The following is a 26,809-nucleotide window of genomic DNA, read 5'->3' on the forward strand; positions in this document are numbered from 1 at the left end:
TCCTGCCTGTTGGATCATGTCACAGAGAATGACAGATTGCAGTGTCGAAAGCAGGAGTCGCTGCATGCTTCCAGCAGTCTCAGCTAAAGGAGGGGACCTCATTGCGGACATCTGAGCATTGGGGTGGGAAGTTTGGCAGGCAGCTGAAGAGGTCCATGACCATTAATTTCCTCCGTCTGAAACGTCTTTCACTACAGGGACCCCAACCATGTAAAGAGGTAGCCAAACAATGGTAACTCTACATCTCGTTATCTTTACAGCAGATGACCACGAGATCCTGGAAATGGGAACCTTGTCAACAACGAAGGAGACGAGATATGTGAGAAAATCTGGTTTTGGTTCAAGGGCTTTTCTGAGGGCTTGACTCAGTCCCTAAACACAGCTTGAATGTAAGCCCTATCACTGACAACAGCATAGCTTGGGAAAGGAGATCCCAGTGGCCAGGGAGTGGTTCTCTTTTTCCAGTGCAGTATTTCAAACCTTGTATTTGTCTCTGTCCAAACTGGAAACTATAGCCAAGAGGAAAGAGGAAAAGGGTGGTGGTTTTATTTTAAGTTTCCTGTACCTCACTCGTGGCTGAAGATGGGGAAAGGTAGTGTTCCTCAGACAGGAGAACACAAAGAATGACTTTATGTTTCATTGCTTACAATTCTCAGAGTGTTAAAAAAGCCCATAGTTTTCAGAGAATTGAAGCAGAGGAGATGAATGTATTGAAATGTCATTATTAAATCGCAGGGTTATAAATCTGCATCAAGGGAGGAAGCGGGGGGGGAAAGACAAAGCCGTTTCCTTCTTCTCACACATCATTAAATCAAGGGTTTCGCAAAGCACAGCGGAAAGGGAGCGATGGAAATTTGTAACTTCAAAGAGGATCTTCTCTAGCTGAGTGGAAACTGGAATATCAAATGTGTGCAATGTAGGACTCAGGTAGACTTGCTGGCAGGGTCAGGATCACTAAAACTGCTCTTTCTAGTGAATTGCAGCCAGAACCACAACGAGGCATACCAGCACCATCAAGCTTCTCTCAGGCTGGGTAGCAGAGCTGGGAAGGAAGGATAACATCTCTATGTAAAGCAGAAATCAAGCTCTGGTTATCAGATTAAATCCAAAACATTGGCAAGGTACTCAATATTTTATAGATAAATGAGGCCAGATACTTGGCTGCTGACAAGCCTCAAAGTTGGGCAGCCAGGTTTTCCACTATAGCAGGAGACCTCCCGCTGGCAACCAGTGTTCCCTCTAAGCTGAGTTAGTGTGAGCTAGCTCACAGTTTTGTAGCCTATGGCTCACACATTTTTGTCTCAGCTCAGGAAGGATGGCTCCAGAGCAAACTAATTGTATGCAGTAGCCAAATGGTTTGCTCACAGCTTTAATGCCCGTAGCTCACAAAATAGAATTTTTGCTCACAAGACTCCACAGCTTAGAGGGAGCATTGCTGGCAACCCCTGCCCCCTGCCACTTCTTCAATGTTTATTTGAATTTCCCTGCCCCCCCAAGCCTCCCACTAATTGCCAACACTCAGCTGGTAGCCCTGTTTTAAGTGAGTCATGGCCTCTTGCTGCATTAGTGGCATGCTCTTAGGCAGTGCTCCCTGTAAGCTGTGGAGTCTTGTGAGCAAAAAAAAATCTACTTTGTGAGCTACTGCATTAAAGTTCTGAGCAAGTGATTTGGCTCCTTCATAAATTAGTTTGCTCTGGAGCCCTCCTTCCTGAGCTAAGACAAAAATGTGTGAGCTGGAGGCTAAAAAACTGTGAGCTAGCTCACACTATCTCAGCTTAGTGGGAATGCTGCTCTTAGGGCATCCAGGTAATGTGGTTATGTTTGGAGAAACGTGCACGCAAAGGGTGATGTGTCATTACACTACAGCTGCTTGATGCTTTTTCTCCACTTCCATCACTTCTGCTTCACCAGTGCCACTTCCTGCCCACCATACTAGGCAGGGTAAAACCATAGAGATTTTTGGGAACTCCTAGAGTGTCAAATCAGTCAATTCTAAAAGAAATCAACCCTGACTTTCCCCTGGAAGGCCAGATACCGATGCTGAAGTTCAGATACTTTTGCCACCAAATGAGAAGGGAGCATTCACTGGAGAAGACCCTGATGCTGGGAAAGATTGAAGGAAAAAGGAGACGGGAAAGGATGAGATGGTTAGACAGTGTCATCGATGCAACAAACATGAAATTAAGCAAACTCCGGAGGACAGCAGAAGACAGGAGGGCCTGGCATGATGTGGTCCATGGGGTCGCAAAGAGTCGAACTCGACTGTCCGACTGAACAACAACAACAACAGAGTGTCATGATGTCACTTCCTGTTTCATCCCCCTGTTGTATAAGAGTAGGTGACAGGGAACATGACCACGAGGTCCCCTGCCATTGCTAGTTAAGTGGCAACCATACATGGTGGCAACATTGTAATGCTATACATGGGGGCCAGTTTTGCAGACATATTGGGAGCTCCAGTTGGTACAAAATGTGGCAGCAAGGCTCCTCTCTGTGGTCAGCTGCTCAGAAAATTCCAGTGTTGCATCAAGTACACTGGGTACTAGCTATCTGATTCCAGACCAAATTCAAAATGCTGACTGTTACCATTAAAGTCCTTCACAGCCTGGGCCCCCATTCTGAACTGTCTGTACAGCCATAGAGAGATCACAGGTTTTCTCTGTTGTAGACCCAGTCTAGAATTGCCTACTAGGTTTCCTGTTCAGTGGATCAGTGGGAGCTAACTGGGAAGGGGGGTTGGCAGGATGTGATGATGTGATCACTTTTCGTTTTGGGCCCAGAAATGCTATCAATGTAGCGTTTGGTGCTCTATGAAGTCCCCAGATCTCTATGGCAAAAACTGTAGAAATCTGGAAAATTCCTAGAGTGGAAGCAATGTCATGGCACAGCCAGTTTTTGAAATCTCCTCCCTGTCATTGCTTCAAGCCTACCAGACTGAGTGAAGAGGGAACCATCCATCATTACATTTAGGAAGGCATGTAAGGTAGTCTTATTCCAAAGAGCATTTGGTGCAGAATATGGATATTTCTAGCAGATGATCTTACTAGGTTTCTCCCTGAGAAATTTTATTTTTCCTATAGAAACTCCCCTCCCTCCCAAAAAAAAGTTCTTACCTGTTTCACCCAAGTAGCAAGTTCAAAGTTTCACTATACAGGAAATTCCAAAGCAAATTGACTGGGAGCTACTCACAGACCACCCCGAAGACCTTTCAATGATCAAAAATGGTGCATTTCAAGCATTTCAAAATTATTCCCCTTTCCCCACAAACATTTCCAGCATTTATAAATGGCTTCCCCTTTGGTTATTTTTTAAATCACTTCTTGCAGAACCATTCATTTTGATTTGCCCGGGCTTTCAGGTTTCTCATTTGCCTTCAGTGATACCCCATAGCCAAACTTGATTCTTTGTGTCATCACTCTGATATCATCTTGTTCACTGCATGATTCCGCCATGGGTTACATATGTGACTAATGCAGGAAGTAGTAAGTAGCAGCAGCCAGGGGGAAAACAGCACAGATTCCGCAGCAGCTAAGATGCATTGGCTATCGAAACAAATACCTTTCTTTTTAAAGAAAACTTCTTAAATAATGAGAGGAAAAGGGGAAATTATTTGCTTAAGCTGTATATATGTTATCCAAATGTTTATCCAAATGACTTTGCTAGTTTCTTTCCAAAAATACATATGGTGGGGGTGTAATCTGGTGCATCTCCAATTGCAGTTTACCACCAACACTACGGGATTACTTTGCTCAGTTGTCAAGAACAGACTTCTGTTGTAGTCACATTGGCCCACGCCACTCTGTGTATTGTCCTGTGAAAGAATTTCAGCAGGTCTTCCACATGGCAGAAGTTCCATCATCTGGAAGAAATATGGTAACTAAATAAATGAACTGAATATGCATACAAAGAAGTTGTATTCAGTTGTAATAAGTAAAGGCTCCGTGGTGCTCTTCCATCTCTACCAAGCCTTTAATTTCTTCAACACAATGCCAGAGGAGGATGTTGGCATATCCTAAAAGAAAATAGGAAAATTTGGCCTAATGCATTGACACAGGCTCATACAGCTGCTCACAGATTCCATGTTTTACATTTGTCAGAATGTTCCATAAACAGTCCAGAATCCAAAATTACATTGGAGGCTGGATCTGCCACATTTTATTTGACAAAAAAAGAGTGAAAGAGAGACAGAGAGAGGGAGTTCTGCAGTTGTTTAAAGTAATTCCACGGATAGAAATCTTATTCAAAGAATGATGCTGGCATAAAGAAACTGAAATGCCTGCATTCAGAATGACGTAAAACCTTCCTTTTCAAGCCATTATTGGGGGGGGGGAGAAACACTTGTTGAATTTATAAAGCTGTAGAAAACATTTATTGATTGATAAAGGAGAGAGCTCACATAGCTCTCCTCTCTCCTTGTTTTACCCACATGACAACCCCATGATATAGGTTAGGCTGAGGGTATATGACTAGCCCAAGGTCACTAGGGAGCTTATGTGGTGGAGTGGAGATCCAAAACTGGGTCTCCTAAATCATAGACTGGCATTATAACGACTACACTACACTGTCAAGTTAAAAGACATAATGGATTTAGCTTTCTGCTTGGATGCTTATTTCTGATCATATTTGGATACTTCTGGCAACAAGGAAAACAGTAGCTAGGAGGAACACAACTTTGGGAGCCACAGGTAGCTCATGTTCCCTATATTGCCACTACAGAATATACACTGAGCAGGTCAGATTGAGAAAATTTGGGAATGTTACCCACAAAATCGTATTGGATTACTCACATGAATTTTAATCACTGAATTCAATTAAATTATGCTTACATGAGGTTTTAAAGAAAAGGCATCCTCTGTTTCTAGTCAATACCCAAACCAAGTTCTTAGTCTGGTGATATCACAAATAGGAATAATATGTTTGCTCTTGAGATGAGAACTACTGTTTGGAAGGGAAAGAACAAAGAACTCAACACATGAAATTGCTTTCAAACATTTTCTAGAAAAGAACTCAGTGAATTTTAATGCTATAAAACCTCATAACGCCTATTGCCAAGCAGTACTTTTTGAGATTGGAAAGGAGCTCTTTGTTGCTAATTTCTGGTTAAAAGTGGCCTATGAGAAATGTTTTAATTCATGAGTTAATTAAAATGCCTGAAACTTCATACGTGGAATTTGCACTGCTGAACTTTCCACCCCTGTGTGATCTCTATTGATTTTAATGAGACAAAAACAAAATCTCAAGGACAGTAACCCCAGTTATACTCGCAATCTAATCATCCAACAGTGTCCAATTGATTCTTTCACCTACTGCAATGCCACCAAGTTGACTCTTGAACTGAGATCCCAAAAGGTACAGTCTTTTGAAGATCTGACCAGAGGATGAGTCAGAACAAGAGTATGTTGTCCTGTAAAGGAAGACAGGATACAGAAACAGGGGCTGGGTTGCAAAGGGTCATATGTACTATAAGGGCCTTTTCAGAATACCTCTTCCAGCTGCTGTCCCTGAAAAGCTACTGGATACTCTTTTTGTAGCAGGTACTCATTTGCATATTAAGCGACACACCCCTAATGTAGCCAATCCTCCAAGAGCTTACAGTAGCTCCTGTAAGAAGAGCTCTGTAAGCTCTTGGAGGATTGGCTACATTAGGGGTGTGTGGCCTAATATGCAAAGGAGTTCCTGCTACAAAAAGAGCCCTCACTTTGGCATTGCCTGAAGCATGAACAGCTGCCAATAAAAGAAAAAAGCATCAGCATTAGCTCTGTCTCTGTGTGACATACTCACACAGTTGTCTTGGAGCCCCAGCTAAAGTCTGCAGTGGATGTGTGCTAAACCAACTGATTGCAACAGGTGGGGAAGCAAACGCACAGGAACAAGGGCAAAATGTGGGCCACAGTAACCCACAGGGAACTGAAAAGGTCCATGCAGGTAGCAGAGCTGAAAGCTGATTGGTGAGAGTGGAGAGAAACTTCAGATGATTTTGTGTACAGCCCACTTGAAGGCCTCTATGATAGGGATGGCAAGGAAAAGATCTGTTCCCACTGCCTCAATGCAGTTTTGTTCCTTTGGAATGTTTCAAAACGATTTTTAAAATTTCTTTATTTAAAATATCCTCAGGCCCCGGTCACACGGGAGACTTTGACCCGGGAGAGGGACGGATCGGGGGCGCAGCAAACGGGCGTGATCTCAGCGCAACATCTGAGAAGCGGCGCGCACCCGTCCCCAATCCGTCCCTAAACCCTGAAAACCCGCTGCGAAAAAGAACCTCCTACAGAGGAGGACTTACCTGAAGCACTGCTGCAAGCGCGGCCATGGGATCGCTGCCGCGCCCATTGTCCAGATCAACCCAGGCTCCCCACCGAACTGCGCATATGCACACATGCGCAGTTTGGCTGTTGCGCTCTTTCCTTAGTGGCTCCCCCCCGGCATCTGATCGTGCCGGGGAGGAAGTGTGCGGCGGCTCAGGGGATCTATGTGATCCCACCGCTGCGTCTCTCTTTTGGTGTGGCTTTAGAAACATGTGGTTAGTAGCTTTATTTGCCATTTAAAGCCACACTTTGCCCGTGCTATCTCCCCCCCCCCCCCCGTGTGGCAGGGTCCTCAGACTGCTTTTTCCATCAGCTCAAAGCAGTTTCCAATTTTTTAAAAATCCCAGCATCAAATAACATCTTAAAAATCAGAATATCTCAAAAGAAATAGACCCAAGGGGGGGAATAAACCACAGAGATCAGCAATAAACCCACCGCCATCTTGAACAACTCACTTCGCAGCTCTGGTTTGGGCAATACGTGGAGATTTTGGGGGTGGAGCCTGAGGAGGGCAGCGGGATTTGGGGAGGGGAGGACTTCAATCTCCCTTATATATAAAAGCCGAATGCTGGTGGCACTTCTCTAGAACATTCCATACACTCCGGAATTACTTGGCGCCCTGGTGTGTCACTCAGAATCTGTCCCTATCCACTGGCTGCATTGCTTGAGTCTCGCCTCCAACATTCTAAACAGTTTGCTGTTCCTCTCCCCCCTGTAGCCAGTCAGAACACAGAGGTTATTTACATATGCAGCCTCATTGGCCTTTGCCTCGGAACAAAGAGCATATGCAACTTGATTGGCTTTTGCCTCTAACATTCTAAACAGTTTGCTGTTCTGAGGTAAAATGTGTCCAATGTCTAGGTGAGGGCTGGAGATCACTCAGAATTACAACTGCTTTCCAGATGTATGTATGCATTTATTTATTTGAATTTCTATCCCGCCCTCCCCGAAGGCTCAGGGTGGCTAACAGGGCATACTGCCAAGTAATAACAATAAACAATATAAAATGTTAAAATACAATTAACAGTTAATACACAATTAAATAAACATCATGGCAGAGATGGCAGTTCCCCTGGTGAAAATGGTGGGCTCTGTATCCTTATATGCTGCTGAGGTGGCCCCCGTATGACAGCCAGTGTGACGTAGTAGTCAGGGCTTCAGAGCACGGGTGAGGTTGCAGGTGTGTGGGGGGTGGAAAGCTGAAGAGTGAGGGGGAAATAAAGGTAGGTTGATGATTGGCTGGGAAGGAGATAGGGTTGTCAACTCCAGGTGGGAAATTCCTTGAGATGTGAGGGATGGAGCCTAGAGAGGGTGAGGTTTCAGGAGGCGTGGGACCTCGGACAGGTACAAAGCCATAGACTCCACCCTCCAAACCAACCATTCCCTTCTGGGGAACCATCATTGCCAATCTCCAGTTGAGGGCTGGAGATCACTCAAAATTACAACTGTTTTTTAGGTAGCAGAGATCAGTTCCTTTGGAGAAAATGGTGGACTCAGTGTCATTATACCCAGCTGAGGTTGCCACAGCAAATTGACACTGAGTGTCCAAGGCCGGGGCACCTGCCCAGAGCCTCTTTCTAGAGACTGTTGTATTTATTTCCACAACGAGCCTTTTTCCTAGTCTGGTATAATGCCATAAAGTTGACCTTCCAAAGTGGCCATTTTCTCCAGGTGAATTGATCTCTATTGCCCAGAGATCAGTTGTAATTCTGGGAGATCTGCAGTCACCACTTGGAGATTGGCAACACTACTTTACAGGCTTTCCTAAACAATAGCTCAGGTGATAAAGCCCTTGCCTCACTAGGCAGTCCATTCCACAAGGATGGGGCTGCCACAGAAAAGGCCCTTGCTTGGGCCTATACAGCCTTAACAACCCTCAGAGAAGGACTCTTTCTAAAATCAGGGAATGATGAGGGGGGTGTCTTTTTCCAAAAATAATATTGTTTTAAATTTGATTGAAGCCATCTTTCCAAATTACAAACAGAATGAGTGGGAATGCTGGAAAGTGGAGAATTTACTTTTGGATGCCATCATTTCCTCTTCCAGAAAACAATGAGAGTTTAAAAGGGCTCCCACTCTGATTTTTCTTCCTTTTAATTAATAAAGGCATTCTTTGGAAGGTGACAGGAAAAAAATGTGATGAATGTACTTGATAGGTTATGATTAATAGCAGTCCAGGGAGGTTATAGAGACATGAGACGCCCCATAAACACAGAACTAATACTGAAGTGAACGTTTTTATAATGTCCATTCTGGCACTCATTCTAGCACATGTGGTTAGTAGCTTTATTTGCCATTTAATTAATGCAGTAAAAAAAATAAAACAAACAGCTCTTTGCAGAACCATAACAATTCAGTGCATGAGTTATATGGGCCTGAGCTGGCAGCGTTAACAAAAACATTCCTGATGCCACTTTATTTCCACTAACCATCTGAATTGTAAACTTGAGCGAAAAGTTCCATGCCAGGTTTGAAAAAGTTCAGGTCAAGGGCACATGGAATAACAAGGCCAGGAATGGACTGAGCATGAGTACTGCTGAAATGCAGCCTAATTTGCAATAATTAGAGGGAAAGGGTGACAGGCTTTTAAAGTGTGTCATCCCAAAATATACAGCTATTCATACTTCCCTTTTACCTTTGTTTATCAGATCAATTAGGGGGCACTCTGTAACTGTGGTAGGTATCCAGAATAAGAGACAGCTGCTGTAGGAGTCTGTAAAGTTTATTTGTTATCACTGCAGTATTGATGCCACTGAAAAATCCCTTGACAAGAGATAAGCTCATAACAAGAGATTTGTTCATTCTGTACTGGAGGCGAGGAGAAGTTTCTTCAAATCTGTGGAATTGGATGGAACTAATTTACACAAGCAAGCACTGGAGGAAAGCCACCACAAAAAGAACCATCTGTAAAGTACCACAGCAAAGCTACCACCACCAAGATGTCTTTGCAGTGTGGTAAGAGGTATTCTGTCCCTGACCAAAATGGTCCAGGCTAGGCCAATGTTGTTGGATTTCAAGATCTAAGCATGGTCAGCCCTGGTTTAGTAATTGGATCGGAGACCATCAAGGAAGTTGAAGGCTGCTACACAGAGACAGGCGATGGCAAACCACCTCTGAACATCTGTAACTTGAAAACCTTATGGGGCCCCCGGTCACACGGGCCAGATATCACGCGGGGGAGGCGTGGCTGTTTGCCCCGGAGCGAACTACCACGCGGCTGCTGGATCAAACGTCCTGCCGACTTCCCGTGGTTCGGGGGGAGGGGCCGATCATACGTCAATCCTGCGGCGCAGCAAAGAAGCGGCGCGGCGGGGTGTGTGGTTTTTTTAACCGAAGTGTGCGCATGCGCCGTTGGGTGCTTGTGCGCATCCCGTGGAGACTTTTTAAAAAAACCTTTTCGCGACGGGACATGGGCGGGCGCCGGATGCCACGAGCTACCACCGGAAACGTGATCAGACGCCCGCCCTTGCCCCGCGGTTTCTGGAAACTAGTACCTTGGAGGTACTAGTTTTTTATGGCGCATCTTCGGCGGGAAGCCTCGGGTTAGCCACGGGAGCTCTACGCTTCCCAGATGTTGCGGTTTGATCGCGCCCGGAAAATCCACCTATCTTCCCTCTCTGTAGCGTGGCTAATGCTCTGTGTGACCACAGCCGGGGTCACCACAAGTTAGCAAACTAAGAGGTGTTCTATATTATACAACTTTGAATATTTAAGATCAGGCCTATTTTGGGGCAGGAACGCACAGGAATGGAGTTCCGTCTGGCTCCCAAGTTGGCCACGCCCAGCAGGAACTCATTAGCATAATAGGCCACACCCAACAGCACAAACACATTAGAATTGGCTACATTAGGGGTGTGTGGCCTAACATGCAAAGGAGTTCCTGCTACAAAAAAAGCCCTGGGTTTTGACCACAAACAAGGTCAACAGAATAAGAAGCAAAAGGTGGGCGTGGCTGGATGACCACACTTCTGGTAACATGGGTGTGTGGCCTAATATGCTAATGAGCTGTGCTGTCAGGGCTGTGGTCTAATATGCTAATGAGTTTCTGCTGTTGGGTGTGGCCTATTATGCTAATGAGTTCCTGCTGGGCTTTTTCTACAAAAAAAGCCCTGTTTAAGATAAAAAACAAGACAGAAGATAGGGAAAGTATGAGAATCAAGGAGGGACTTCCTTTGGGCAAATTTACCCTTGGTGGTATTGGATATTGTCCAATACATTGTCATTGGCAGTTTGTGGACCTTAGACTAAGTGTAGCATTAAAGTCTTAGGATTTTAAAAGAATTGTATTTATTTGTTCCCTGCTTTTGTTTTCAATGGAGATCCAAAGCAGTCACCAGATCCTAGAAGTCTACATCACAGACTATGTATAAATGACAACATGAAACTGAAGTGTTCCAACTTCCTTGCTTGCAAACGCTCTCTGGTTCCCTCAGTTATCTCCCTCTCTGGGTTCCAAAATGAGATTAACTGAAAGCAGTAGCTATCAAAGAAACATGTTCTCTGAAAGCCTGGTTGAATATAACAGTAAGGAGCCAAAGAGAGCTACTACTACTAATTTAGAAAGTAGCTATTATTAGCTGTGCCACTGAGAGAGGAGGAGACTGCAGGGGGACAAAAGCCAATGGCCCCATTTATCCTGGTGGCCCATGAAACCAGGCAGTCATGTGCCTTTCTTTCCATTTATGCTTATCTGTGGTCTGAATGGTATGAGGGAAAAATCTTTGTGTGGCAGGGGGCAGGGCTGGTGCTTCTTGTTAACCAACACATGAGGCTGGTTCTTGAGTCTGATAAAATAAATTGTCCCATATTTAGAGTCACCTTATCAGATTTCAGTAGAAGAGGACAAAAATAAAATCAAGGTTTGAGGCCTTAGATATAGTCTGTTGGATATAGTCAAGATTATAGTGCAACCCCCCCCCCACAGTCTTTTTAAAGAGTGTTTATTGTGGTTACTGGTGATATTGCTTAAATAATATTTATCAACGGCCCCTGCCACACGGCAGGGAAAAAACGAGGAGAAGCGCAGCTTTTAAAAGGCGCGCCAAAAAAGAAACGCTGCGGCGGGATCCCACGGATCCCGTTAGCGGCGCGCCGTTGCTCCCCGGCACAATCAGATGCCGGGGAGGAAGAGGCGAGTGGGAGGGGGAGGCTGCCGAACTGTGCATGCTCGAGCATGCGCAGTTCGCCCGGGGGCCGGGATGTGCCAGCACAAGGATGGCCGGCCGATCCCACGGCCGGCTTGAGGCGCTTCGAACAGAAGAACCACCCCAGGTAGGTGGTTCTTTTTGGTGCGAGTTTTCGGCCAAGAGGGACGGATCGGAGACGGGCAGGCAACGATTCCCAGATGTTGCCATGGGATTGTGTCCGTTTGATCCGCCTCCGTTCGGTCTCGCTCCCGGCCCAAAACCCCTCGTATGAACAGGGCCAACACAGGTCAGATAGGCATACTCTGGTGTCTGTTTGCTGTTAAAGCAAAGAAATTTGTTCTTTTGGCATGCATGTCTAATTAACTGTTCATAAAAGTAGCCCTGCAATGACCATTGAATTGGCAAGGATCATTGAACTGGCTAGAGGATCAAGGTGTTCCTGAGTAATAATTACATGTTTTGTCGGTTCATGTGTGAGAAAGATTGTGTTGTTGCCAATATTTTTATAGTGAAATTTAAAGACCTCTACTTGTTGAGGGAATTAAAGCCTGTGTCTTTTAAACACCTTTATTTTTAAAAGGAAAAAAGAGGCACAAAACCATACGCTGTGAGTGTTTAAAAGGAATACACACAGAGAGAGAGAGAGCTCACAGTCACCAAAAGGCAGGTTAGGCAAAGGTTTTTGTGAGCCCCAGCTTTTCAAATTTCCTGCATTTGACACATCATCAGGTTGATGTCAACGTGACTTAACCAGCTATGGCACTTCATTCCAGTGATGTGGCCCTGCAGAGGAAATTTGCAAAGATTTGGCTTATGGTCCTGAAAACAGCCACAGACAGAAATAACATCCTGAATTCAAACAAACTTCAGACCTTCCCACCCCTTGCTTACATGGCTTGGAATGTCTGCATTTTGTGCTATTATAACTTCCAGTTTCCCTTTGCCGTTTTTGATGTGGTGACTGCCCCTTTAACAAAGGCTTAATGTGTGAAAATAGGCAGGCAAAACTTCTCATGACATACACACACACACACACACATATATAAACATCACCTGGTAAACAGCATCTCATCAAACATTTATTAGGGAGACAGGACATTTTTCTCCATGCCTGTTGACTACCCTAGCAGTTCTTCTCCTGTTTGCTGGAACATTGTGTGCTATTCTAACACTCAGAGGTCATTTCGGGGGGGAACGCGGGGGAACGCAGTTCCCCCGGGTGAGGTACGGGGAGCGGGGCACATGACGAAGCCCCGCCCCGCTTCCGGCCCTCATTCAGCCAGGAGGAGGCAGGAGAAGAGGGAGGGTAAGTTGCTTCCTCCCTGCCTCTCCCCACCCCTGCCTGCCTGGGGCCAGGGAGGGCCTTTGCGGGGCTTCCTTGCACTCCCGCCGGCCTTGCAGGTCCACTGCCGGGCCCCTCATGGGGCTCGGCAGTGGAGCTGCAAGGCTGGCGGCGGCCAGGACCGTTGGGGGCGGGGTGTGTGGCCTTATGAAACACTTCCGGTGATGTCAGGGGGTGTGACCTTATGACACACTTCCGGTGATGTCAGGGGGTGTGGTATATGCTAATGAGTTATGCTAATGAGTTCCCCTAGCTCTTTTTCTACGAAACGACCCCTGCTAACACTGAAAGTTAGTGTTTAAAAACAAATTATTTAGAGCCTTTGAGTTCCTAAACTGTAGCTTACTTTGTGTGTAAATCTGGTTCTGCCGCTACACAGCCATAAAGCTTAGTGCCTTTGGGCCTATCACTGTCTCTCAGCCTATTCTGCTTCACAAGAACCATACAGAACAGCCCTTCCTCTTAGGAGAGGATAGAAATGTAATACATAAATAAGAATGGTGCCAGAATTGATAACGCTCACCCTGAAGATGCCACTGATATCCTACAGTGAGTTCTTCACACTCAAACCACAATTATATTCAGGAGCTCACCATTATTCATGGAGGGGTGCCATCACCCCCTGAGTATCCCTGCTCCCCCTGGGAAGGCATCATATTCACCAGTTCTCTTTAACTGTGGATGAAACAAAAAATAAAAACAAAAAACCAAAATTGGGGGCATTGAAGTGAGCATGAATAAATGCATAAAAAGATACCCTTCTAATTGGTAGGATTTAGTCTCAGGAATATTCATGAATGCATCTTTGCATTCAGCCCACTGTAATTAAGATCTTTCAGAATATGTTTATAATAACAAACAGTTTTCAAAGTTGAAAAATCCCCTCAGAGGGAAGGAGAGAGATAGAGAGAGACACAGAGAGATAGAAAAAAGGGACTTCCTGCTTCCTCACTTAAAATTTCCTGAACACAAATTACAGTCAGTTTAGTAGCCATGTGACTTCAGAAATCTTGCAAATGTTGATAAGATTCATCCATGGGGGGAAAAAACCCATTAACAAATGAGGGCCTTGCTTATTAAAATGATTTCTTCTTCTTCTCTGCCTCCTCCTCCTCCACCACCACCACCACCACCACCATCTCATTGTCACCATCTCATCACCACCATCATCGCCACCATCATTGTCATCATCATCAGTTTGGTGTAGTGGTTAAGTGCACGGACTCTAATCTGGGAGAACCAGGTTTGATTCCCCACTTCTCCACTTGCAGCTGCTGGATGACCTTGGGCAAACCATAGTTCTGTCAGAGCTGTTCTTGAAAGAGCAGTTCACAAAAGAGCTCTCTCAGCCCCACCTACTTCACAGGGTGTCTGTTGTGGGGAGGGGGAAGGGAAAGGAGTTTGTATGCCGCTCTGAGACTCCAAGTGAAGGGTGGGATATAAATCCAATTTCTTCTTCTATATCCTACTCCCTCTCCCCTGAACAGGACTTGGGGCAACTAACAGCATATAAAATACACCTGATAAAAACAATACAAATGATACAATAAAGTTAAAAAATATAAAATGATTAAAAATCTACCCACTATCAATCACCGAAAGGCTGCCCAAAAAAGAGCAGCCTTGCATGCCCTGAGGAATCTAGGGAGGTCCCACAAGGCATGCACCTCTTCCGGTAGCTGGTTCCCCAGGATGGGGGCCACTACTGAAAAGGCCCTGATCCCTGTTGACACACGATGGATAGTTTGTGGACCAGGGACCTTCTGTAAATGCTGAGATGACGATCAGAGAACATGGGGAGTATCATGATGGGAAAGGGGGTCCCGAAGGTATGAGGGTCTCAGGTCATTTAGGGCTTTAAAGGTAAGTACTAACACTTTGAATTGGCACTGGAAACTAATTGGAAGCCAGTGCAGCTGCTGTAGGATAGGTGTTATATGCACTGACCAGGACACTCCTGTCAGCAATCTGGCAGCTATGTTCTGGACCACTTGCAGTTTTTGAAGTGTCTCCAAAGGTAGCCCTGCATACAGCATGTTACAGTAGTCCAGTCTCGAGGTGACATTGTATAAATGACTGTGGCAAGGTCCTCCCAAGACAGAGAGGGAGCCAGTTGGTGGGTCCAGTGTAGATGGTAAAACACAGTCTTTGCCACCGAGGTTACATGTTTGTCCATGTAGAGCAAAGAATTGAACCATACTCCCAAATTGTTGACAGAGTCAGCTGTAGAAAGTTGGACCCCATCAAGGGTCAGAAGAAGTGGCCACCCTAGAGGCCCAAGCTTCCCCAGCCACATAATCTCTGTCTTAGATGGATTTAGCTTCAAACAGGGCTCACCTAGCCATTCTACCACTGCATCCAGGCAGGAGACCAAGACTGGAATTCCAGCTACTGGTCACTCCTTAAATAAGAGGTAGAGCTGGGCATCATCAGCATATTGATAGCATCCCACTCCAAATCTCTGGACAATCTCTGCCAGAGGGCGCATATAGATGTTAAATAACATTGAGGAGAGAGTTGACCCCTGTGTTTTTATGTTGCCAATGGTCTTGTAAGCTGCCCTGAGCCTGCTTCGGCAGGGAGGGTGGGGTATAAATCAAATAAATAGTAGGGAGCGGTGGCACAGGCGGTAAAACGCCTGCAGTAACATCAAGCGAACAGCCACTACAGCTGTTCGAGACCCACCGCGGCCAGGGTGAGCTCCCAGCCCTAGTCCTAGCTTCCGCCCACCCAGTGGTTCGAAAGCAAGTAAATAGAGCAAGTAGATAAATGGGTACCTGCCCTTAGAGGGGTGGGGGCACCCTCCTCCTTGCGAGGCGGCGGCGGCAGTAGCGGTGGAACAATGGTGCAGTGTGGCGATCCCTGGTGGCCAGAAAAGCAACAGCGTGTGACGAGACCCGACGACAGTGGAGGCGGAAGTAGAGTCACGGAGGAGCGCGGTGACTTAGAGGCGCAGGTGCGGCGGAGCCGGATATGGACATAGCCGAGCCGGGACGGATACGGGCCGCACACCAGGAGACCACCGAGCTAAGAAGACCTGCCCTGGACACCAAGAATGGATGCCGACCCCAATGGACCGCCTGGAGAGAGGAGCCGGAGCCACAGAATAGCTAACCCGCCACCTGCGTGCTGGTAGGCAGCCCCACCCCCTGTACTATGTAGCCTTAGGTAAGGGAATTAAATTGCACTTGCAACCTGCCTGTAAACCACTCTGAGACCTTCGGGTCAAAGCGGTATATAAACCAAATGTAGTAGTAGTAGTAGTAGTAGTAGTAGTAGTAGTAGTAGTAGTAGTAATAAATAAATAAATAAATAAATAAATAAATAAACTCCACAGGTTAGGGCCTGCGATGATGACCTCTCTCTACCCATGATTTTCCTAGGAGTGGTGTCATGCCCTTTTTATGTTTCTTCTGTTGCCGCTCCTTGCAGTGGTGGAAAACAGGAGGTGTGGGGGGGGGGAGGAATCCCCCACTACCAGCACTGGCAGGCTGGCAACCTTGCCCTGTGGCCACATCTTACTCCTGACAGAGGCCGATGATGTGGTGCAGGCCTATATCAGTTTTAGGGCAAGAGGAGTTGCTTCCTTATGTGGGGGCAGGTTCGTGGAGTGGTTCCTAGTTCCTCTGAAAGGCAAGGGTTGCAGTTTGATAGCCAGCTGGATCACTTGCAAAGTCCTTCTTCCTGCCTGGTCTCCAGGCACCTTCATGCATTTAGGCCTGGGGACCTATGTCAACACCATAACCCCCCATTATTCACCATTTTCAGTCTACTTGTATTTACTTTCAGTCCTTTTACATTGGCAGAACTTCTGGAGCAGAAAACTCAAAACAACCCTATTTTAAAATCCCCTTTAAACAGGGATTTATTTATTTTTTTTAGAAAAGTTAATAGAGATTGTTTTGGCCTGCACAAATATTTGTACATCTGATACAAATATAGCATCTGTAAAGAAATGTAAAGGAAATATTTTAGGGCGCTATATAAACAATGAATCCCTCTGGTTTCCCAATCAGTCCTCCAAATTTCATTTTATCTCCATGGTGACAAGAATGTATTTGCAACGAAGCCGGGGGCCTTGTCATGTCCTGTGTTGCTAGATAACAGCTAGCATAGCTGATCCACCACATTATCTCAGTTTCTGGTGATAGTCTGAGGAATGGAGAACTCCCTGATTATTAATTTGCTGCAGCCTTGCTGAGCATCTCCATCCAGTGCTGAGTTAGGAAATAATCATGTTGACAGGACTGAAAGTGCATTTCCAGATAAGTGACTCTGGATCAAAGACAGACACATACTTTTGTGCCTAAACTATTTAGGTTAGAATTCTGAAATGCTTTAGCATTGGGCTTACATTTTATTTTGAAGATGGCATTGGGGAGATTCTGGGTTATGACTACCAGGAAGGGGGAAGAACCCCTATTTTCTTGGCTACTGATAAAGAACAGTAGAGTCTTTCTGCATGAATCAACAAGGCATTGTGCCCAAACCATATTTTTATCCTTTGTAATGGTTCTCCTGCAAGTTCAGAATCAGTGGCAAAAGCATGTTATCCTCCCCACATGTAACAAATGGGAAGGGATACAACTGGTGAAATATCAGGGAAGTCAAGTTTGACTTGGGAAGCTGCTAGAAAAGATTAGATAGTGGTCAATCTGTATTTTATACTGTCTGGGCGTGGATGGAGGCTCTTTAATAGGAAGTGGGGAATAAGATCTTTCCTAGCTGTGTAACATCCTTGCTGTGGTTTGTTTTTCTTCTTCCTGTTTCAGGTACCTTTCGAAGCCTGGGCATGAGCAGAGTCATTTTGCATAGTTTTGTTTCATTACTGTTTCTTTTGTTATTGTTGTCTTGATTTCATGTTCTATTTCATTGTTTCCCCCCACGTGTCTCAATGGATCATTTCCTCCCTCATTTTCTTCGGTCTGTACGTTTATGGTTTTCAGTCCAAATTGGACAGAACCCTGAGGGATATCCCCTGAGGAGACCCACACTGCCACATTTCAGATAGATATTTATGTATTTAGACTTAGAGCCTGTAGCAAGATAGAATAAAGGGGACTCCCTTCTTGAGGCAATGAAAGGGACACATGTTTAACGTCAGTCTGTGGGAGAATGGATAGGTAAGATTCCAAGCAGTAACACAGATAACACTGCAGCTGCTTAGCTTTAACAGTAGCACAAGAAAAAGGGAGATTGACAAGCCAAGGGCATTTGGTGGCACAGGGAGGGTAAGGGAGGCAGCAACAGGAAGACTTTGAGGCAGATTTTCTTGGACAGGGGATAAAGTTTGGAGAGCAGCAGGCAGGCAGAGGAATGCAGTCTACAAGGGGAAAGTTGGCACAGCAGGGCAGGCATTGAGAGGAGAGAGGAAGGCTTTGTCCCAACCCATATCCTTCAGGAATGGGATAATTTACATGTGTATATAATCCTGGTGGCTACAGTTTGTGGACTTTCAAGAAAGCCCAGAGTCTCCCCCCACCCTTCCTCTAAGGAACACTGGATTTTCTCTATGTCCTTATTAGGAAAATGCTGCCTACTTTCTACGTTAAACCAACAGAGGGCAGAGACTACAATAAGAAAAAAACCAGAACAAAATGAAAGAAAATCATTGTGTGGGTTTTTTTGGTTTTTTAAAAATTATACGCTGTTTAGATACAGGGAATTTGGCTTTATTCATTAATTATGATAGTTTTAAAACTCCACGTTTTCATAATTTTTGTAATTAATAATGAAAGAAATGCACATCTAATATAAATACTTAGCAAACTAAATCAAATGTCATTGGGAATGCATCTTGCCAGGTTTAAAACTGTTACACTGGCAGCTCTCCCGTAATTACAACTGACCACCAGATGACAGGGATCAGTTCTCCTGGAGAAAATGGCTGCTTTGCAGGCAGGGCTGGCTCACCCGCTAGGCGAACTAGGCATTCGCCTAGAGCGCCGCACCCTGGATGGGGCGGCGGGCCCTGGATGGGGCGCCGATCTCCCCCCCGCTGCGAAGAGCCGCTTTGAGCCGCCACGGACGGGCCCCACTCCTACCCGCTGCCCAGCTCACCCTGCGCCTGGCCTGCGCCCTCAGCCTGCTTCAGACTCTGCTCTCCGGGTCATGGTGCTGCTACTGCTCCAGGTGCCTGTTGGCGGGAATGCTGGCTGGCTGTCTCTGGGGCTCCGGGCACACCCTGATGGCCTTCCTGCCCTTCCAAGAAGGGAGCCAGCCAGCCCGCGCGCCCCTGTCTCCCCCGTCGAGGTGACCACTCAGAAGCACTGGGGCAGCAGGTGGGTTCGATTCATAAAGCCCCCCGCCATCATGTCCGTTTACTCAGCCGGCCTCAGGAGGCGAAAGAAAGCAAGAGTCTTGCTGCGGTCCTGTAAGACCCACAAAGGGTACTTCTGCGTGCTGCCTTTGGTGCGCTGCGCTTCAGACTGACCCGCCTGCTGGATCCGCCCTCGAGAGGGAAAGTGCTCTCAGGAACACACTCCAGTCGACAGACAGGCATCACAGCCAAGCCGCCGGGGGGGGGGAGCGAGCACAGTCCTCCGAGCACCGGGCCTTTCTCGGCAGGCAGACGCGGCGTCCTCGATGCCACGGGGGCGCGCTTCCTGGGGGGGGGGGGGAGGCGGCAACGCAGATTTGCTCCCCAGCCAGCACACATATATCCCGTGTGTGGCGGAGGGCTCAGCCTGGGCGAGCAGGAGCTGCCGCCGGAGAAGTGGAAAGGTTTTGGCCCTGGCCTGTCAGGCTCAGGCAGAGCGGCTAGCACTGGGCAAAGCTTGCTCCTGGCCTGGACATCCGGGGGGCCCAGTGGTGGCCTGGTTGCAAGGCGCTTCTTTCCCGGAGCAAAGAAATGGCGAGCCGGAGGCTGCGCTGCTGCCTTCTGGCTCCTGCGCGCTCCCTCGCCTTTGCCCCTTGCAGGCCTGGCTGGCTTTCTCCTCACGCGTTGTTTCTGTCGCCCCCCCCTTCTCTGCAGACTGAGAGCGGCCCTTCCTTCCCTCATGCGCCTGGGGCCTGCTGCTTCCCCTGCCCGGGCCTGCAAACCCGCCCAGCTCCTCCTGCCCCCCCCACCTTGGTGCCGGGAAGGGAGGGCACGCGAGCGGCGGAGAGAAGGGCTCTCTGGGGCATGCTCCGGGAGCTTGGCAACACCATTATTGGGCGCACACAAGGGGGGGGCGCCAAAAGGTAGCCCCGCCTAGGGTGCAAAAAAAAATCTCAGGCCGGCCCTGTTCGCAGGGTAGACTTTATGGCATGATATCCCACTGAGGTCCCACCTCTCTCCAAACTCTGCCCTTCACAAGCTCCATCTCCAAACCTCCATGAATTTCCCAACCTGGAGTTGCCAACCCTACTGTAACCTCCAGAGTGAGACCAGTGGGTGTACCTCACAAACTAGAGCACTGGTTGCTTGTAGCTAAGTTAGGGTTGCAGCCAGGGGCTTTGTTGTTTTTTTTTAAAGAGGTGCCAGAACTCTCAAGAGGGAAATAAAGTTTTCAATCTCATGAACTTTTAAACAAATTTAAAAGAATGTTGTCAAAGAAGTTCCGGAACTTCATTCTGGTGCGTTCCCCTGAAAAAAAGCCCTGGTTGCAGCAATAGATGGCAAAAGCTCTCAATGCCTTTCCCAACTGAGCCTGCTTATGACTGTAACCTCAATAATATAGAATCTTCAGGAATTATGACCGATACATTTTTTATTAAAATCTCAGCTGATTTTTAAAAATATTTTTTATTCTCAGATATCTGCCAAACAGGAGATTTTTTTTTTCATTACCAATTGTTTCTTTGATGAAAGCTTTCATCATTTCTGTCAAATTTAATTATTGTTATTTTAACCTTTTGGGGAAAAAATATGAGAAACATTCCCAGGTTTCTCCTTTTGGACTTATTTCATATTTTTGTGCCCTTTGGCCTGTAGCGCTCATTGTTCTGAAGGAAAGATTTACAATATTTATTCACAATATGACAAGCCATAAAATATAATTTCAGCCCACACAAAAGGGTACAATTTGATGGAGGTAATGTTGATAGCCTCATAGGAAACTTGCTACCTCTGAGAATCTTTTAAAAATGAAATCTGGGTCTGAAAAAGCATATAATAATGGCTAGATCGAGAAAGGGGGGTTAGGCAGTCTGCCAGGCCTGAGAGCACATCAGAGCTTACGCAAAACCATTTTAGATCCAGAAGCTTTCCTGTCAAATCTCCACTCCCATCCTTGAATTTAAACAATCTCCCAGTTTAACAGCCAGTTTGCAGTTTAGTTGGTGGAGAGGGAAGAGATGTAGGACAAGTCCCGATACATGTGCACCACTGGGACTCGGGCGTATGTAGTTAGTAGCTCAGTGGAGCAATGCCAGTTATTTTAAATGAATCTGTGCAAGTAAAATCTCAAAGGGCATTTGGCCAAACAGCATATTCTGGTCATCTGGGAACAGAATTATCTGCAGCCCTTCTATAGTTTCCTACTGTTTATGAGCAAGAAGGCTAAAATATTGTATTGTGGAGCTAGGGTGGGAACTGAAGCACCACTTTCTGCCTACTGGATGTTCCACTGAAACATACCGTAATTTCTGAGAATTCACAAGATAACAGACCATGCACTTTTATCTTCAAAAGACTAGAAACTAGCTTGGCTGTTTTAAAACAAAAGCTGAGTTTCTCTGGTTACAAAATTCTGCATCAGACAACACATTCTGTGATTGCACTTGCAATCTGCATGGTCCAACCTAAGATAATTTAGCTTGGACTGATACTCGATAAACAGGTTGAAGCTCATCAGAACCTTGTGCCATGTGTCCTGTGTTATATGTTGATTTAGGGTTGCCAAGTCCATCTTCCACCCCCAGCAGGGGACTTTGGGGGCGTTCCTGGAGGGGGTGGGGCATCCCCGACGTGATGACGTCACGTTGGGAACGTCCGCCCCCCCCGCCCGTGTGCCAGATCTCCAGAAACGGCAGTTCCCTGCACTTAAAGGAGCCGGCGTTTCCCTTTTAAGTGCAGGAGCCGGCGTTTCCCCTTTAAGAGCAGCCGCGTTTCCCTTTTAAGTGCACGAAGCTGGCATTTCCCTGCAAGCCTGATCTCAAGCGGAGATCGGGCTTGGGAGGAAACACGGGTTCCACACACTTAAAGGGAGAGAGAGGGGTGGCTTGTGGGTGTTGGGGATGGGGCTTCCCCCGCTGGCCATCTGGCTGGCAGTGGGTAGAACCCCCCCAAAAAAGGGGGACCCCTGGAAACCGGGGGGGTTGGCAACTCTATGTTGATTCAAAGTCTTGGTGGCAGACCAAACCTAAATAAAGATAAATAATTTCCTGTGTTTTCATTTTCAATATGCTGCTTGGCTTTGCAGAAGCTCTTTGCCCAAAGATAAATGTAGTCCTTTGGATTATATAACACTCTGTTTTGTGACAGATCTGTCTAATTAAATAACAGTAGACTGATCAATGTCCAAAATCTATAGTGCCCTTCAGGGTCTTGTATGACTGGAATGGAGAAAACCCTTAAAAAAAAACAACACAGTTAAATTAAGCATATCTGCACGCCTCATTCTAGGAAGATAAGTCTCTAATCTTTTTGCACAAATGCTCCATTTCCTGCCTTTCTTATTGCAAATTAATGACTGCTAGGATTCCTTTCCCACAAGTCATAGACACTAGGTAATCTTCCAATCTATTAAGAATTAATTTCTTTTGACGATCTCTGTTGGAGATGGATTCAGGGAACAGCAACAGGGGGGAAAGTTGATTCGACATTTAATTATTGCATTGTGGTTCCATGCACTTAAAAATCACATAAGTGAAACACTATCTGTTGGCAATTATCTAACAATGAGTTTTAGTCTGGTGTCTGAGTCGCCAAGAGATTCGAATACCTGACTGACCCCAGCACATGACCAATGTATGCCCAGAGGACCTGGCAAACAGCCAAGGACTATATTGAGTAAGTACAGTTGCCAGCCTCCAGGTGAGGGCTGGAGATCTCCCAGAATTACAACTGATCACCAGACTACATAAATCACTTATTTATTACTTACTATATAAAACTTTTACTCCACTTTTCCTGCAGACAATGGCTGCTTTGGAAGGTGGACTGCAAGGCCTTATACCCTATCAAGGTCTCCCCACTCCAACCCCGCTGTCCCAAGCTCCACCCTCAAATCTCCAGGTATTTCTGAACCTGGAGCTGGTAACCCTACCAGTAAGGGACCTATTGAAGGCCCATGCTGTTCTGTTGGCTTTCTTTGGTGTGGTGTAAGGCCCAGCCAGAGACAATGTGCACTACTTCCAGCCTGGCTGGACCCTGCACAAAGTTTGACTGTTCTAGAGTTCCAGTCCTTGCGACACTGTGGTATCACATTCTCTTTTGCTTCTCCCCACAACAGTTAAGAGCAGGACTGGGGGGACAACCATCTGCTTAAGGGCCACCAGCTGGGGCTCTCCAACTGCCGAGTAGAGTTTCGCTTCCCCTGGAATGTCTCTGCTCTGCCCTTTCTGCTGCAACCTTTAGCTCCTTCTCCCTCTTTCTCACACACACCCCTTCCCAAAACAGAACGAGTCTTGAGAGTGGATGCTGCGGGTTGGCTCAGTTTCTTCTGCCTACCCCCTTCCTGCACCTGTATAGCCAGCCTCACACTCTGCAGGCTGGGAAGACAGCATGTGGTGCTTCTTCTCCCTTGTATGAGGGTCTGCATGGCAGCATCCCATCCCTCATCTGTCATGATCCTCCTTGCATCATCTGCCCTGCAAAAAGACCGCCTTTTGCTGCTTTCCGTGTTTCATTTCCTGAGCTGCATAGAGAAGCTTCTCTACCACAAAAACAGGATTGTCATCTGATCAATGAGGCCCTAGCTGGAGGCAGTGGAAGAGGTCGGGGGGAGGGAGACTTCTCAGTTATCTCATGCCCCAGTAGGAGTGTGCATCCGGCATAAACCAAGCTAAAGAAATACCCAAAAAATACCTTACCAGTATTTTGGGGGTATTTTAAAAGCCGGTCTCCAAATGGGGCTGCATTTTGGCTATCCAAAATGGTCAAGCCCCCAAAATCTTGAAAATATTTGGGATTTCCAGGGCCACCAGATAGCCGAATTTAAAGGGCATTTAAAGAGATCGTGGTCCCTTTAAAAGTCTTCTCCAAGCCATGTAACTCTGTGGCGAGTTCACCCAGAAGGTGTTTAAAGGGATTGCAGTCCCTTTAAATGCCTTCCAGGTGAACTTGCCACTTGGAGAATGCCTGCAACGAAGCTACAAGAACAGCTTATAAGACATATATGAGATCCTATGAGATGGCAGTCAAAGCTGCAAAGAGAGAGTATTATGCGGCCACAATTGCGTTTGCAAGCTCATGCCCAGTCCAGTTATTTAGAACTATTCAGTCTATGATTGATCTGCCACAAGGCAGACCAAATGCTACGGAATTGAACATCAGCTGTGAGGCCTTTGCAAGCTACTTCACAGATAAAGTCGCTCCGCCATGACCTCCCCACCACAGTTGAGACAGTGAGTGAACACGAGGCTCCACATATGTCTTCTAGTCAGGTAATGGATTTTTTCAGTAGGCTCAGCCAAGAGGAAGTTGATATATTGCTCTCAACTTTACGCCTGACCACGTGCAGCCTTGACCCGTGCCTATTGTGGTTAATTAAAGCTGGTTGCAATGGGTTTCGGGGTGCCTTAAAGGAGATTATCAACAAGTCCCTCTCTGAGGGACTGTTCCCTGGGGCACTCAAGGAAGCAGTGGTACGTCCTCTCCTGAAAAAAGCATCCCTGGATCCGGCCGAATTGGCAAATTACCAGCCAATTTCCCATTTGCCCTATTTGCCAAAATAACTGAGACGGTGGTGGCCACTCAGTTACAGAGCTTTTAGGATGACACTTCCACATTAGATCCCACCCAGGCCATGGGACAGAGATGGCACAGGCCGCCCTCACGGACAACTTCCAGAGGCATCTGGATCAGGGCAGATTGGCAGAGCTGTTGTTGTTAGACCTGTTGGCAGCATTCAACATGGTCAACCATCAGTTACTGATCCACCGCCTTGCTGACACTGGTGTCCAGGGGTCTGCCTTGCAATGGCTTGCCTCCTTCCTTCAGGTTCAGGGACAAAGGGTGGCACTAGGGGAACAGCCATCCCAAAGGCACCCACTGATCTGTGGGGTGCCCCAAGGAGTGGTGCTTTCCCCAATGGTATTCAACATCTATATGCACCCCCTTGCCCAGTATGCTGATGACACCCAGCCCTATCTGCTGTTGAGTGGCCAGTCCAACTCTAAGCTGGAAGATCTGGACCTGGCATTACAAGACGTGGCTGGATGGCTTAGACTGAACCGACTGAAATTGAATCCGATGAAGTCGGAGGTCCTGTGCCTGAGCCAAGGCAGTCCGGGGTTAGGGATCCCACGCCCGACCTTTGATGGGGCCCATTGATGCCAGCACTGCAGGTTAGGAGTTTGAGAGTGCTCCTGGATGCCTCCTTAACCATGGAGGCCAAGGTAGCAGCCACTGCCAAGTCAGCCTTTTAACATCTGTGTCTGATTAGGTAGTTGGGGAAGGGAAAGGAGTTTGTAAGCCGCTCTGAGACTCCAAGTGAAGGGCGGGGTATAAATCCAATCTCTTCTTCTTCTTCTTCTTTGAATGCATTGACTTGGCAACAGTGATCCATGCAATGGTCACCTCAAGATTAGATTACTGTAATGCTCTCTACATGGGGCTGCCCTTGACCGAAATCCAGAAGCTACAGCTAGTGCAAAATGCTGCAGCCAGGCTTTTGATGGGTCTCCCCATGCAGGAGCACATCCAGCTTGTGCTGAAAGCACTGCACTGCCTACTGATAGCATACCGAATTCACTTCAAGATGCTGGTTCTTACCTTTAAAGCCCTTCATGGTCAAGGACCTCCAAACCTGAGGGACCGCCTTTCCCCACATGTTCCCCAGAAAGCACTGCACTCAGGGTCTCAAAATCGAGTGGCCCTCCTGGGTCCCAAGGATGCCAGGCTGGCTACAATCAGGACTAGGACCTTCTCAGTGGCAGCTCTGTACCAGTGGAACGAGCTCCCAGAAGACATCAGAGCCCTGCGGGACCTCTTACAGTTCTGCAGGGCCTGAAAGACAGAGCTCTTCCACCAGGCCTTCAACCAAGGAGCCACATCTAACAACTGAACTGTGATAAGGCCCTATCCTCCTGCACTACCATCAGCAGCCTGTGTTTGCCACATAAATAGATTGAGATGAGTGGCTCATCAACACAGACTGGACCCTATTTGAATATTCTAACGTGATAGTGTCAGTGGTACCTGCCTACCATTTTTCTTCTCACCTTGACACAGAGAGTACTCCATCTTTCTGTGTCATACCTCTGAGGATGCCAGTCACAGCTACTGGCGAAATGTCAGGTCCTACAATGCCAAGACCACGGCCATACAACCCGGAAAATCTACAACAGCTAATGAACTCCGGCCGTGAAAGCCTTTGACAACACATTGTTTTATCATTGTTATTTTATATGTCTGTCTTTTAGGTAATATAAACCCAAAGATTGCTGCAAGTGTGCACAAACAATAAATGAATTTACACAAAAGTAAGTCAATCTTCACTGAAGATGATATTCATGATGTGTCTTTTATAGTCGATGAACAGGTGGACAGAAGACAGACGAACTTCTCGAGTAAATGCCCGTTTCGAAGTGTCTTTCTCAATCTGTCAACATACAATTACAATAACATCTATAAAACCCTCCAAAGAGTGGGATACTGTATAAAACTACAATGTTTGGATAATACATACAATTTCGCATCCAAATATACTGAAGATGACGATGAAGTCTTTAAATCTATAAATAAAATAATTATATTCATAATAAATACATGCATATGTGTCATTTCTAAACCATATACCAACAGTATTTCAAAAATGCAAAAATCTTACCAAACTGTTTTTTCCATGAGCTATGCAGCTACATACAAAACTCTCCAATGGACTAATAAGTCTTAAACAACTGCTGACCCTGCTCACATTATATACATC

Source organism: Gekko japonicus, unplaced genomic scaffold, assembly GCF_001447785.1.
Source record: "Gekko japonicus isolate JY-2015 unplaced genomic scaffold, Gekko_japonicus_V1.1 scaffold28, whole genome shotgun sequence".
Lineage (NCBI taxonomy): Eukaryota > Metazoa > Chordata > Lepidosauria > Squamata > Gekkonidae > Gekko > Gekko japonicus.